General features: G+C 42.4%; 1 pseudogene; it reads left to right on the top strand.

Moving 5' to 3' along the window:
- The first annotated feature begins 673 nt into the window (after positions 1–673).
- LOC117339857 lies at positions 674–12,914 on the top strand (annotated as a pseudogene).
- The last annotated feature ends 3,909 nt before the right edge of the window (positions 12,915–16,823 follow it).

The following is a 16,823-nucleotide window of genomic DNA, read 5'->3' as shown; positions in this document are numbered from 1 at the left end:
CATTGAACATCACAAGTCACATGTACCGCTAAACATTGAACATCACAAGTCGCATGTACTGCTAAACATTGGACATCATTAGTCGCATGTACCGCTAAACATTGAGCATCACAAGTCACATGTACCGCTAAACATTGAACATCACAAGTCGCATGTACTGCTAAACATTGAACATCATTAGTCGCATGTACCGCTAAACATTGAGCATCACTAGTCACATGTACTGCTAAACATTGAACATCACAAGTCACATGTACCGCTAAACATTTAACATCACAAGTCACATGTACAGTTTGATACTTAGTATATTATTGGGTAAATCTACTAATTTCGTCAACATATGTGTTACTTACTACAAAAAAGTTATTAAAGCACGCCCCAAGCAAGGAATTGGACACTTATTATCATATTGGTTTTGACGACCAAGATCATTAATCATGTTTTAATACATTAGTGAACACTGAATTGGACACTTATTATCACATTGGTTTTGACGACCAAGATTATTAATCATGTTTTATAAAGTAGTGAACACTAAATGGACGCTCTTTTTGTTACCCTGGTTTGTGATGCAGTACAAAGTGGTGAACCTTGTTCTGACTTAACAGGATGTACACCACCCGGCCTCTAACTATCGTGGTCGTCATTCCACGGGGATTACATAACATAAACAATGACCGAGAATAACCCGTCCCACATAAACAACGAGCAAATCATTACCACAAACAAAGGTAAGCTACGTGTGATGTTTCAAAGTGTATTTACATAAATATTTCTGTTGATATCACTACTAAAGAATAATGTCCAAACCATGACAATGTTGATTCTGTAGTTATTAGTACCTTAATCACCGCAGGTTTCTGTCAAATATGGAATCCAACAGGTCACACTGGCTGACAAATGGAATGATGGGGCAGCAAAGGCGAACATAATAATGTCTTTATAATCTGTCTGGGCTAACAGTGGGAACAGGAGTCATGATGAAGAAACCATAACAGCTGAAGGTGTTTTTAACACAAAATAACGGGACTGTGTTCCGAATCTAGACATTTTAAAACAAGTATGCCTCGTTCATTAGCCCAGTAATCAAAAGCATAATTTCGACTACACATTATATCGTACATACACTTTATATTCCATCTCCATGTACATTGTACATAAACGTTTTATTCGTCGAATATTTCACATACACGTTATATTATTCCTACATTGTACATACACGTTATATCATTCCTACATTGTACATACACGTTATATTATTCCTACATTGTACATACACGTTATATTATTCCTACATTATACATAATTATACAATATACATTCCTACATTGTAACCTAGACATAAGAAAAAACTTTTTCAGCTTCAGGGTAGTAGATGTTTGGAACAATTTGCCACAACATGTTATAGATGCCGAGGAGGTTAAACAGTTTGAAATTGCACTGGACAATCACTGGGATAATACCAACAAATAACTTGTGTATATATATGAAAAAGGACAAATTAACTCATTGCACACCAGATGTATATCACATTGTAAACATGTAATATCAATTGATATGGACATAGAGGCTTACAGCCTGCGTCCATTATTTATCGTATTATCGTATTATCATACACGTTATATTATTCCTACATTGTACATACACGTTATATTCGTCCTACATTGTATATACACGTTATATTATTCCTACTTTGTATATACACGTTATATTCGTTCTACATTGTACATACACGTTATATTATTCCTACATTGTACATACACGTTATATTATTCCTACATTATACATACACGTTATATTATTCCTACATTGTACATACACGTTATATTATTCCTACATTGTACATACACGTTATATCATTCCTACATTGTACATACACTTTATATTATTTCTACATTGTAATTACACGTTATATTATTCCTACACTGTACATACACGTTATATTCGTCCTACATTGTAAAAACACTTAAATTTCCAGGTTACATTGTGCATATACTTTATGTTCCATCCTGTATTGAACAAAACTGATAACAAGAATTAATTTGATATAATTGGCATGTGAAGGTACGTTATAGTCCATTGTGATACAGTGGCTGATGTATCTGATTCGAATCTGGCTCATGAAGCACGTAACTCGGAAACTGCGCTTTAATCGATAGTGTCTGTAGATAAACAGAACACACAATCGACCAAATTAAATTCACATATAAGTGTATATTTTAATTAATTACTTATAAATGGGAGACTGACAGAACAAATATATTCTATGTCAGGTTTCAGTATAAAGATATCGCTTCCCTGTATTTTAATGGCTATTTTCCCAATAGACTGTTGAGTATAATGGTTTCAATATCCCCGATACAATCTTAATCGAACAGGAATTTAATTCCCAAAGTCACCACAGTTTTAAGCGTGAATACGTACAGATTTATACATACTTTGTAAAAACAGCGTTAAAGTCAAGACAAGATTTCAGAGCATCGTGCTCCAGTTTCATCTACATTCATTTACGTAACAACTTAAAACTTTTCATACGTTAGTATTATTAGGTTTACAAAAATCATAGTTAAAGAGTTTTTCTGAACTTTTGTATTGTTTCCGATAGGACATTATATATACGGATTTCCTACAGGAATATTGATGGATAGCCTCTCCGGGTACCGACCTGCTGCAGTCTCTGTCTAGATTTCAGTGACAACTAAACATTTATCTGAAGATTTCATTATTGAACTGACACTGTACTTGTTTACTAGTAAAAGGATTGTGATATCAGGATGTCATTGATAATTAAAACTATATACTCATCAAACTGTATGTTCAGTCGACACAACTGTACGGTATCAGTCATGGCGAAATTAAAAACAAATTTCGGGACTCTCCATTTTAGTTGAACATGAGGATAACAGATACTTTAATGGTTTATGTCAGATATTAACACTTTATAGTCACAGAAAGGTGTGATAGGAGCTCGAATGTTTTATATTACTGCTTCAGTACTAAGGGTAGCAAACATGCGCACACAAAGAAACAGCGCACGCGATGAAAACAGCGCACACAAGCAAACAGCGCACACAAGCAACAGCGCACACAAGCAAACAGCGCAGACAAGCAAACAGCGCAGACGAGCAAACAGCGCACACAAAACAGCGCAGACAAGCAAAGAGCGCACACAAGCAAACAGCGCAAACAAGCAAACAGCGCACACAAACAAACAGCGCACGCAAGAAAACATGCGCACACAAGCAAACAGCGCACACAAACAAACAGCGCAAACAAGCAAACAGCGCACACAAGCAAACAGCGCAGACAAGCAAACAGCGCACACAAGCAAACAGCGCAGACAAACAAACACCGCACACAAGCAAACAGCTCACACAAGCAAACAGCTCGAACAAACAAACAGCTCACTCTATCAAACATGCGCATACAAACAAACACCGCACACAAGCAAACAGCGCACAAGCAACAGCGCACACAAGCAAACAGCGCACACAAGCAAACAGCGCACACAACCAAACAGCGCACACAAGCAACAGCGCACACAACCAACAGCGCACACAAGCAAACAGCGCACACAAGCAAACAGCGCAGACAAGCAAACATATCATACAATCAAACATCTCACACAAACAAAACATCTCATACTAGCAAACAGCGCACACAAACAGCGCAGACGAGCAAACAGCGCACACAAGCAAACAGCGCAGACGAGCAACAGCGCACACAAGCAAACAGCGCAAGCAAGCAAACAGCGCACACAAGCAAAACAGCGCACACAAGCAAACAGCGCAGACGAGCAAACAGGCGCACACAAACAAACAGCGCAGACGAGCAAACAGCGCACACAAGCAAACAGCGCACACGAGCAAACAGCGCACACAAGCAAACAGCGCACACAAGCAAACAGCGCACACAAGCAAAGAGCGCACACCAGGAAACAGCGCACACAAGCAAACAGCGCAGACAAGCAAACAGCCAACACAAACAAACAGCGCACACAAGCAAACAGCGCACACAACCAAACAGCGCACACAAGCAAACAGCGCAGACAAGCAAACAGCGCAGACAAACAAACAGCGCAGACAAGCAAACAGCGCACACAAACAAACAGCGCACACAAGCAACAGCGCAAGCAAGCAACAGCGCACACAAGCAAACAGCGCACACAAGCAAACAGCGCATGACGAGCAACACAGCGCACACAACCAAACAGCGAACACAACCAAACAGCGCACACAAGCAAACAGCGCACACAAGCAAACAGCGCACACAAGCAAACACCGCACACAAGCAAACAGCGCACACGAGCAAACAGCGCACACAACCAAACAGCGCAAGCAAACAGCGCACACAAGCAAACAGCGCACACAAACAAACAGCGCACACAACCAAACAGCGAACACAACCAAACAGCGCACACAAGCAAACAGCGCACACAAGCAAACAGCGCAGACAAGCAAACAGCGCAGACAAACAAACAGCGCACACAAACAAACAGCGCACACAAGCAAACAGCGCACACAAGCAAACAGCTGCACACAAGCAAACAGCGCACACAAGCAAACACCGCACACAAGCAAACAGCGCACACGAGCAAACAGCGCACACGAGCAAACAGCGCACACAACCAAACAGCGCACACAAGCAAACAGCGCACACAGGCAAACAGCGCACACAAGCAAAGAGCGCAGACGAGCAAACAGCGCAGACAAACAAACAGCGCACACAAACAACAGCGCACACAAGCAAACAGCGCACACAAGCAAACAGCGCAGACAAACAAACAGCGCACACAACCAAACAGCGCACACAAACAAACAGCGCAGACGAGCAAACAGCGCAGACAAGCAAACAGCGCACACAAGCAAACAGCGCACACACCCAAACAGCGCACACAACCAAACAGCGCACACAAGCAAACAGCGCACACAAGCAAACAGCGCACACAAGCAAACAGCGCACACAAACAAACAGCGCACACAAAAAGCGCACACAAGCAAACAGCGCACACAAGCAAACAGCGCACACAAACAAACAGCGCACACAAGCAAACAGCGCACACAAGCAAACAGCGCAGACAAGCAAAAGCGCACACAAGCAAACAGCGCACACAAGCAAACAGCGCAGACAAGCAAACAGCGCACACAAGCAAACAGCGCAGACGAGCAAACAGCGCACACAAGCAAACAGCGCAGACGAGCAAACAGCGCAAACAATGCAAACAGCGCAGACGAGCAAACAGCGCACACAAACAAACAGCGCACACAAGCAAACAGCGCACACAAACAAACAGCGCACACGAGCAAACAGCGCAGACAAGCAACAGCGCACACAAGCAAACAAGCGCAAGCAAACAGCGCACAAGCAAACAGCGCAGACAAGCAAACAGCGCACACAAGCAAACAGCGCACACAAGCAAAGAGCGCAGACGAGCAAACAGGGCACACAAGGCAAACAGCGCAGACAAACAAACAGCGCAGACGAGCAAACAGCGCAGACAAGCAAACAGCGCAGACAAGCAAACAGCGCACACAAGCAAACAGCGCAGACAAGCCAAAAGCCAGACAAAAAAACACCACAAAAAAACAAAAAAGCGCAAGGGAAAAAACGAAAACAACAAAACAGCCAAAACAAGCCCAAAAAACCCACAAACAAACAGCCAGACAAGCAAAACCCCGCACACAACAAACGGGGGGAAAAAAACACCAAAGCACCCCAAAAACCCAAAACAAACACCACACAAAACAAAAAAACCCACACAAGAAAAACCCCCAACAAAAACCATCCAACAAACACCACAACAACAAAGAAACGCAACAAGCAAAACAGCGCACAAAAAGCAAAAGCGCCACAAGAAAAAACGCACACAAAAAAAGCGCACACAGCAAACAGCGCACACAAAAAACCAGGGGCCCAAACAAGCAAAAAAGGTCAACAACAAAAACCCCCGCAAACCCAAACCCAAAAAACACGCAAACCCCAAAAACCCAAACAATCAAACAGCGAAAACAAGCAAACAGCGCACCAAGAAACAGCGCACACAAGGGGAAACCCCCCGCAAAACAAGCAAACAGCGAACAAGCAAACCCGCGGCCCCACGAGCCCAAAAAGGGACACAACCAAAAGGGGCCACAAGCAAAAAGCGCCCCACAGGAAAAAAAGGCGCACACCCGGGAAAAGCGCAGACGAGGGAAACAGCGCAGAAAACAAAAAAGGGACCCCAAACAAACAGCGCACACAAGAAAAAAACGCACACAAGCAAAAAGGCAGGCAAAAAAAAACGCACAAACCCAAACAGGCCACACAAACAAAAAGCGCAGGGAGCAAAACAGCGGAGACAAGGGGAAAAGCGGGGACACAACCAAAAGCGCACACAAAACCCAAACAGGCAACAACAACAGGACACAACCCAAAAAACCACACCAAACAAAAAGGCGCACACAAACAAACAGCCAAAACAAAAAAAGGGAAAAAAACAAACGCCACAAAACAAAAAGGCACCAAACAAAAAGCCCACACCAAAAACAGCCCCACAACAAAAAGCCGACAAGCAAACAGCGCCACACAGCAAACAGCGCACACAAGCAAACAGCGCACACAAGCAAACATCGCCACACGAGCAAACAGGCTCAACAAGCAAACAGCTCAAGCAAGCAAACAGCTCACACAAGCAAACAGCGCACGCAAACCCAACAGCGCACGCAACCAAACAGCGCACACAAGCAAAACAGCGCACACAAGCAAACAGCGCACACAAGCAAACAGCGCACACAAGCAAACACCGCACACAAGCAAACAGCGCACACGAGCAAACAGCGCCACGAGCCAAACAGCGCACACAACCCAAAGCGCACACAAGCAAACAGCGCACCACAGGCAACAGCGCACACAAGCAAAGAGCGCAGACGAGCAAACAGCGCAGACAAACAAACAGCGCACACAAACAAACAGCGCACACAAGCAAACAGCGCACACAAGCACAACAGCGCAGACAAACAAAACTAGTCGCCACAACCCAAACAGCGCACACAAACAAACAGCGCAGACGAGCAAACAGCGCAGACAAGCAAACAGCGCACACAACCAAACAGCGCACACAACCAAACAGCGCACACAAGCAAACAGCGCACACAAGCAAACAGCGCACACAAGCAAACAGCGCACACAAGCAAACAGCGCACACAAACAAACAGCGCACACAAAAAGCGCACTACAAGCAAACAGCGCACACAAGCAAACAGCGCACACAAACAAACAGCGCACACAAGCAAACAGCGCACACAAGCAAACAGCGAAGACAAGCAAACAGCGCACACAAGCAAACAGCGCACCACAAGCAAAAGCGCAGACAAGCAAACAGCGCACACAAGCAAACAGCGCAGAGAGCAAACAGCGCACACAAGCAAACAGCGCAGACGAGCAAACAGCGCAAACAAGCAAACAGCGCAGGACGAGCAACACAGCGCACACAAACCAAACAGCGCACACAAGCAAACAGCGCACACAAACCAAACAGCGCACACGAGCAAACAGCGCAGACAAGCAAACAGCGCACACAAGGCAAACAGCTGCAAGCAAACAGCTGCACACAAGTCAAACAGCGCAGACAAGCAAACAGCGCACACAAGCAAACAGCGCACACAAGCAAGATGCGCAGGACGAGCAAACAGGTGCACACAAGCAAACAGCGCAGACAAACAAACAGCGCAGACGAGCAAACAGCGCAATGACAAGTCAAACAGCGCCAGACAAGCAAAACAGCGCACCACAAGCAAACAGCGCAGACAAGCAAACAGTCGCAGACCAAGCAAACAGCGCAGACAAACAAACAGCGCAAAGCAAACTAGCGCACACAAGCAAACAGCGCACACAAGCAAACAGCGCACACAAGCAAACCGCGCAGACAAGCAAAACCGCGCACACAAGCAAACAGGGCAGACGAGCAAAAAGCGCACGCAACTCAACAGCGCAGACAAGCAAACAGGCACACAACCAAACAGCGCACACAAGCAAAAGAGCGCACACAAGCAAACAGCGCATCCAAAAAAAACAGGCCACACAAGAAAAAAGGCCACAAAGCAAACAGCGCAAACAAGAAAAAGCGCACACCAACAAACCCCACAACCCAAAAAACCAAAAACAGCAAACGCGCACACCCAACAAAAAGCCAAGAAAAGCAAAAAGGCACCAAGCCCAAAAAGCGCACGCAAACCCCCAAAAGCGCCCGGGAACCCAAAAAAAACAGACAAACAAAGGGGGGAGACGAGCAAACAGGGGCAGAAAAGCCCAAAAAAAGGGGGGGCACAAGCAAAACCAGGGGCAAACAAAGGGGAAAAAAGCGCACACAAGGGAAACAGCGCAGACAAGCAAAAAACGCACACAAGCAAACAAGGGGGAGGGGAGCAAACAGGGAACAAGCAAACAAACGAAGGAAAGCAAACAGCGCAAACCCAAGGGAAAAGCCAGACGAGCAAACCCGGGGGCACACAAAAAAAAAGCGGAAAACAAGGGAAAAAGGCCCCAAAACAAACAAAAAAGGGCCACACGAGCAAACAGCGCAGACAAGCAACAGCGCACACAAGCAAACAGCGCAAGCAAACAGCGCACACAAGCAAACTAGCGCAGACAAGCAAACAGCGCACACAAGCAAACAGCGCACACAAGCAAAGAGCGCAGACGAGCAAACAGGGCACACAAGCAAACAGCGCAGACAAACAAACAGGCAGAACAAGCAAACAGCGCACCACAAGCAAACAGCGCAGACAAGCAAACAGCGCAGACAAGCAAACAGCGCACACAAACAAACAGCGCAAGCAACAGCGGACACAAGCAAACAGCGCACACAAGCAAACAGCGCACACAAGGCAAACAGCGCAGACAAGCAAACCGCGCACACAAGCAAATCAGGGCAGACGAGTCAAACAGCGCACGCAAGCAAACAGCGCAGACAAGCAAAGCGCAACAACAAACAGCGCACACAAGCAAACAGCGCACACAAGCAAACAAGCGCAGCCAAGCAAACAGCGCACACAAGGCACAGAGCGCACACAAGCAAACAGCGCACACAAGCAAACAGCTGCACACAAGCAAACAGCGCACACAAGCAAACAGCGCACACGATCAAACATCGCACACAAGTCAAACATCTCAAGCAATCAAAACATCTCACACAAGCAAACATCTCACGCAACCAAACATCGCACGCAACCAAACATGCGCACACAAGCAAACAGCGCACACAAGCAAACAGCTCACACAAGCAAACAGCGCACACAAGCAAACACCGCACACAAGCAAACAGCGCACACGAGCAAACAGCGCACACGAGCAAACAGCGCACACAACCCAAACAGCGCACACAAGCAAACAGCGCACACAGGCAAACAGCGCACACAAGCAAAGAGCGCAGACGAGCAAACAGCGCAGACAAACAAACAGCGCACACAAACAAACAGCGCACACAAGCAAACAGCGCACACAAGCAAACAGCGCAGACAAACAAACAGCGCAAACAACCAAACAGCGCCACACAAACAAACAGCGCAGACGAGCAAACAGCGCAGACAAGCAAACAGCGCACACAAGCAAACAGCGCACACAACCCAAACAGCGCACACAACCAAACATGGCACACAAGCAAACAGCGCACACAAGCAAACAGCGCACACAAGCAAACAGCGCACACCAAACAAACAGCGCACACAAAAAGCGCACACAAGCAAACAGCGCACACAAGCAAACAGCGCACACAAACAACAGCGCACACAAGCAAACAGCGACACAAGCAAACAGCGCAGACAAGCAAACAGCGCACACAAGCAAACAGCGCACACAAGCAAACAGCGCAGACAAGCAAACAGCGCACACAAGGCAAACAGCGCAGACGAGCAACAGCGCACACAAGCAAACAGCGCAGGACGAGCAAACAGCGCTAAACAAGCAAACAGCGCAGACGAGCAAACAGCGCACACAAACAAACAGCGCACACAAGCAAACAGCGCACACAAACCAAACAGCGCACACGATGCAAACAGCGCAGACAAGCAAACAGCGCACACAAGCAAACAGCGCAAGCAAACAGCGCACACAAGCAAACAGCGCAGACAAGCAAACAGCGCACACAAGCAAACAGCGCACACAAGCAAAGAGCGCAGACGAGCAACAGGCACACAAGCAAACAGCGCAGACAAACAAACAGCGCAGACGAGCAAACAGCGCAGACAAGCAAACAGCGCAGACAATGCAAACAGCGCACACAAGCAAACAGAGCAGACAAGCAAACAGCGCAGACAAGCAAACAGCGCACACAAACAAACAGCGCAATGCAAACAGCGCACACAAGCAAACAGCGCACACAAGCAAACAGTCGCACACAAGCAAAACAGCGCAGACAATCAAACCGCGCACACAAGCAAACAGGTCAGACTAGCAAACATGCTCACGCAAGCAAACATCTCATACAAGCAAACATCTGCACACAAACAAACATCGCACACAAGCAAACAGCGCACACAAGCAAACAGCGCAGCCAAGCAAACAGCGCACACCAACAAAAACGCACAAAAAAACAGCCACACAAGCAAAACGCCCCCCAAGAAAAACTCACACAACAAAACGCACACTATTTTAAAAAAATTCACACAACAAAAAATCTAACAAACAAAAAATCTCACACAAAACAAAAAATCTCACCCCCAACCAAAAATTTTCCCCGCAAAACCCAAAAATTTAAAACAAACCCCAAAATTTCCCATAAAAATTCATACTACAAACATTCCCCACAATCAAAAATCTCGGGGCAAAACAAACCTCCCCACAACAAACATCCCCACGCAACCAAAAAATCTACACAAACAAAACCCACACAAAAAAACAGCCACCCAACAAAAAACCCCACAAGCAAACACTCACACAAAACAAAAAAGCGCAACAATCAAACATCTCCCACAATTTAACATCCAAAAATCCCAAAAATGATTTAAGGGATTTAAAAAAAAAAAAAGGGAAGGGCAAAAAAAAAACACAACCCAATATATGTCAATAAAACACACCAAATATATGTCAATAAACACACCAAATCAATGTCAATAAACACCCCAAATATATGTCAATAAACACACCAAATATATGTCAATAAACACACCAAATCAATGTCAATAAACACACCAAATGTGTGTCAATAAACACACCAAATATATGTCAATAAACACACCAAATCAATGTCAATAAACATACCAAATCAATGTCAATAAACATACCAAATATATGTCAATAAACACACCAAGTCAATGTTAATAAACATACCAAATATATGTCAATAAATATACCAAATATATGTCAATAAACATACCAAATCAATATCAATAAACATACCAAATATATGTCAATAAACACACCAAATAAATGTCAATAAACATACCAAATATATGTCAATAAACATACCAAATATATGTCAATAAACATACCAAATAAATGTCAATAAATATACCAAATATATGTCAATAAACATACCAAATAAATGTCAATAAATATACCAAATATATGTCAATAAACATACCAAATCAATGTCAATAAAAATACCAAATGAATGTCAATACAAGCTACGTATATCAGTATTAGATTGATATCTTCACCACAATAATGGTATATATTTTTTTTGCTTGATGCAATTTTTTTAAAAAAAACCCAAAAATTTGAACTTTTTTTAAAAACCGGAAAAAAAGGTTTTTTTTTGGGGGGGGGGGGGGGGCGCGAGAGGGGGGGAGGACGACGGGGAGATGGCAGGGGAAGAAGGAGAAAGGGGAGGGGGGGGGGGGGGGGGGGGGGGGGGGGGGGGGAAAAGGGGGGGGGGGGGCGGGGGGGGTGGGGGGGGGGGGGAAAAAAAAGGGAAAAACAAAACGAAAGAAAAAAAAAAAAAAAAAAAAATTGGGGGGGGGGGGGGGGGGGGGGGTGGGGGGGGGGGGGGGGGAAAATAAAAAAAAAAAAAAGGGAGGGGGGGCCCTTTTTTTTCCCCCCCTTTTCCCCCCCCCTTTTCCTTTACCTTTTTGGGGGTTTGGGGGCCCCAAAAAAAAAACCCCCCAAAACCCCCCCGAAAAAAAAAAGAACCCAAAAAAAACCCAAAAAAAGATCAAAAAAAAAAAAAACTTTCCCAAATAACCCCGAACTTCAGAAAAAAAAAAAAAAAACAAAAAAAAAAAGGGGAAACTAAAAAAAAAAAAAAAAAAAAAAAAACAAAAAAAACACCCCCCAAATTTAAAAAAAAGAAAAAACAAAAAGCAAAAACCCAAAAAAAGAAAAAGGGGGGAAAATTTAAAAAAAAAAAAAACCAAAAAACAAAAAAAAAAAATAAACCCCGGAAAAAAAACAACAAAAACATAAAGAAAAACTAAAGACCCCAAAACACCCCAAATCTTTTTTTTGGGGGGAAACCACCCAAAAACAAGGGGGGGGGGGGGTAACAAAAGAAAAAAAAAAATCAAAACCCCCCAAAAAAACAAAAAACAAAAAAAAAAAAAAAAAAAAAAAAAAAAAAACCAAAAAAAAAAAAACAAAAAAACAACCCAAAAAAACAAAAAAAACCCAAAAAAAAACAAAAAAAAAAAAAGCAAATTTTTTTAAAAAAAAAAAAGAAAAAAAAAAAAAAAAAACCAAAAAAAAAAAAAAAAAAAACAAAATCACCAAAAAAAAAAAAAAAATTTTAAACCCCCCTATTAAAAAAATTTTTTTTAAACTTAAAAAGTGCTCGGGTAGAAAATGTGACGATTTCTAAGACTGACTCATAAACACAACAATAACGGTTCATAACCTCTAGTTTAAATCATACATATGATGTCTACATCACCAAAGTTGGTATCATGAACATAACCAACACAGTCGAACAGCATAGAATAGAGCATGTTAGAAAAGTGGTCTAAGGGGAGGTAATGCTGGCGCAAAATACATACTTTTGTGGTCAAAGGGGACGTAACTGCTGATAAAAATAATATAAGGTGTTGTAGCCGCAGTTTCGCACCCGTGATTTTATCCAAAGTTGAGGGCATTTTTGTTATCTAACCATCGTCTGATGACATATACGAATATCTAATTAGCATCCATTTATTACTACCATCGAAATCATGATATATTCTTCTTAAGATGAACTCATTTCAATCTTGACATTAGACTTACTCAAGTTCGTATGCGATGTATATTATGTATTTTGTTACGTGTAGCATCAGTATACAAAATGTACACGCATCAATGCAACACTATTCTTATAATGCTACAAATGTGCCAAATGCATTATGGTAATGTTTATGCAAGATAATGTGTGCACAGCTGGCTTTCGTTATAAAACATAATTAAAGAGTAATATTTTATTTGTAATATTGTATACGTTCAAAATTAAAATTATGTATGTAACATTGAATGTGTGAATATCTTACTACCAGTACTAGTCACAATTGTAATATCTTACTGCCAGTAATAGATACATTTGTATTTGACATATTTTATTTTATCACTTTAAAAAGTCATTTGTTATATTTTATTTGTGAACAAATCTTTATTAGGTTTATTTGTTATATTTTATTTGTGCATTTATAACGATATCATTTTTTTTTTTTTTTTTATATATTTTATATTACTTGTATTCAACCAGTCACCTGTTTTATTATTTTGCTTACAATCAGAGTTTTTAATTCTCCAACTATTCAACTTCATTTTTTCTCAAAATCTCAAAACCTGAGTTACGGCTTTGTACTTCTAAGCCGTCCATGACAAAGATACGTCCATGTCAAAGACACGTCCATATTCCTCTAAACAATGTGTACATCTCATTAAAATAAATATTTGTAATATTTGTATGTACGCATCTCGTTAAAATAATAATTTGTAACACTTAATATATGAACACTACAATATGATAATTTTCTTTGATATTTCATGCGTACAGTAACTATTAAGCTGATAGTTGTCAGAGTGATAGATTATAAAATCATATATCGAACAAAATGAAACACATGTGAAACAAAATCAAAACGATTTACATGTGAAAAAAAAAATACATTCGAAGCAAAAACAAAATGGTTCACATGTGGAAAAAAAATTACATGCGAAGCAAAAACAAAATGATTCAGATATGAGAAGAAAGAAAAAACAAATAAAAACAAACAAAAAACAAAAAACAAAAACAAAAACAAGCAAGCAAACAAACATGTGAAACAAAAACAAAATGATTCACATGGTGAAACAAAATCAAGTGATGCACACATTGCAATTACATATAAAAGAAAATGGTGCGAAAATCGCGATGAAAGATTTGTACCATCTGTCCCATTGTATGATTAGTGATAGGCCACTAAATCCCCCCGTATTACTGCTGTTTTCATGTTTGAACTGTTACAATCTATTGTACTGCTTCCCAAGTTTAATTCTAGGATTGTGTTTGACCCATTTTCCTATTATTCTCTTCATTGCGGAAGCTGTTATAGTTTTCAACCGCAGTCGATTCACATTGGAAGCCATTTTTGTTTCCGTATATGTCACAACATTTGCATATTCAGAGTGATAACCTTTCAATAATTGATGTTTTTATGTATATACATCATCAAATTCGAATGGTCATTGTTCAGAAGGTTATTTTCTTTAAAGATATACCCAATAATATGATAAAAAATACAAAATAGATATTGATTTACCGTGAGGTCCCGTTAACTTTGTTTCGTTTTTAACTGTATATCTGCATTTTGCATTGACCGCTACATTGACCAGTCACATACTTCATCTTGACCAGAACGCCACCTGTCGCGTCACATCCGGGGCCAAAAGAAAATTAGACGGCTATGCCGAAAAAAATAAATGAAATAAATAAAATAAAGAATAAAAAACGCCTCGTCTTATTCGTTGAGTTGAGTTGGACCATCTGAGAAAATTAATGACTGCCTCGTTAGGTTGAACGTTCGCCCCTGTGATACAAACTTTGGTTCCTAACTCCTGGTTATAACATCCATTATTGTTAAAGGTATTAACGTTCAAAATGTAAGGAGAGGGACGACTGGTTCCCCCATTGTCAGTATAACTTGTGGGACGTCTCGTTCGCCCGTTGTCAGTATAACTTGTGGGACGACTGGTTCCACCATTGTCAGTATAACTTGTGGGACGACTGGTTCCCCCATTGTCAGTATAACTTGTGGGACGACTGGTTCCCCCATTGTCAGTATAACTTGTGGGACGACTGGTTCGCCCATTGTCAGTATAACTTGTGGGACGACTGGTTCGCCCATTGTCAGTATAACTTGTGGGACGACTGGTTCCCCCATTGTCAGTATAACTTGTGGGACTACTGGTTCCCCCATTGTCAGTATAACTTGTGGGACGACTGGTTCCCCCATTGTCAGTATAAAGTGTGTGGGACGAATGGGTTGCCCATTGTCAGTATAACTTGTTGGACGACTGGTTCCCCCATTGTCAGTATAACTTGTGGGACGTCTGGTTCGCCCATTGTCAGTATAACTTGGTGGACGACTGGTTCCCCCATTGTCAGTATAACTTGTGGGACGACTGGTTCCCCCATTGTCAGTATAACTTGTTGGACGACTGGTTCCCTCATTGTCAGTATAACTTGTGGGACGACTGGTTCCCCCATTGTCAGTATAACTTGTGGGACGACTGGTTCGCCCATTGTCAGTATAACTTGTGGGACGACTGGTTCGCCCATTGTCAGTATAACTTGTGGGACGACTGGTTCCCTCATTGTCAGTATAACTTGTGGGACGACTGGTTCCCCCATTGTCAGTATAACTTGTGGGACGACTGGTTCCCCCATTGTCAGTATAACTTGTGGGACGACTCGTTCGCCCGTTGTCAGTATAAAGTGTGTGGGACGAATGGGTTGCCCATTGTCAGTATCACTTGAGTTAGACAACTGGTGCGCCCACTGTCGGTATGCTTGGTACGTCTTGTTTGCCCGTTTTCAGTATAACGTATGGGGGCCGACTGGTTTGCTCATTTGTCAGTATAACGTGAGAGAAGACTAGTTCGTCAATTGTCAGTATAATATTTCGGATACATGGCTCGCCCGTTGTCAGTGTTATATTTTGGACGTCTGGCTCGCTAATTGTCAGTATGTGAGGGACGTTTTGTTGCCATTGTCAATATAACGGCTGGTTCGGCGGTTATCATTATAACGTTTTAGACGTCTCGTTCGCCCGTAGTCAGAACATTGTCATTATAACTTGTGTCAGGCGACTGGTTCGTCCGTTTTCAGTGTAATTTGTAGGGCGACTGGTTTGCCTGTTTTCAGTATAATATATGGGACCTCCGTTTTGCCACCTGTCAGTATAACATGTAGGACGACTGGTTCGCCCATTGTCAATATAATGTGTTGGACGACCTCTTCGCCCGTTGTCGGTATATTGTGTGGGACGACTGTTAAGCCCGTTGTCAGAAACATATTTGAGACGACTCGTCCACCCGTTGTCAGTATAAGGTGTGGGACGTATGGTTCGCCCTTTGTCAGTGTAACGTGTGGGACGTATATAACTTCACTGAAGTAACATTATAAAGGCGACATTTTACTTCAGTCAGATAGCCTTTTAAATTTGGCAAATCACTTCAGCGAGATAGCACAATAAATTCGGAGTATTACTTCAGCGATGTAGCACTATAAGTCAGCATATAACGTCTGCAAGGTAACGCTATAAAGTCGGCATACTATTTCCATGAGTTAGCACTATGAAGTCTTTTCCTCATAACTGGAGTCAAACACTTAGATATCACTGCTCTCGAAAATATGCGCTGTCATTAAATGATCAATTGTGTTGATAGGGCGTTTAAAATAAAGC

Source organism: Pecten maximus, chromosome 1 (genome assembly GCF_902652985.1).
Source record: "Pecten maximus chromosome 1, xPecMax1.1, whole genome shotgun sequence".
Taxonomy (NCBI): Eukaryota; Metazoa; Mollusca; class Bivalvia; order Pectinida; family Pectinidae; genus Pecten; species Pecten maximus.
Note: the sequence above shows the minus strand (reverse complement) of the source record. Positions and strands in the feature narration are given on the sequence as shown.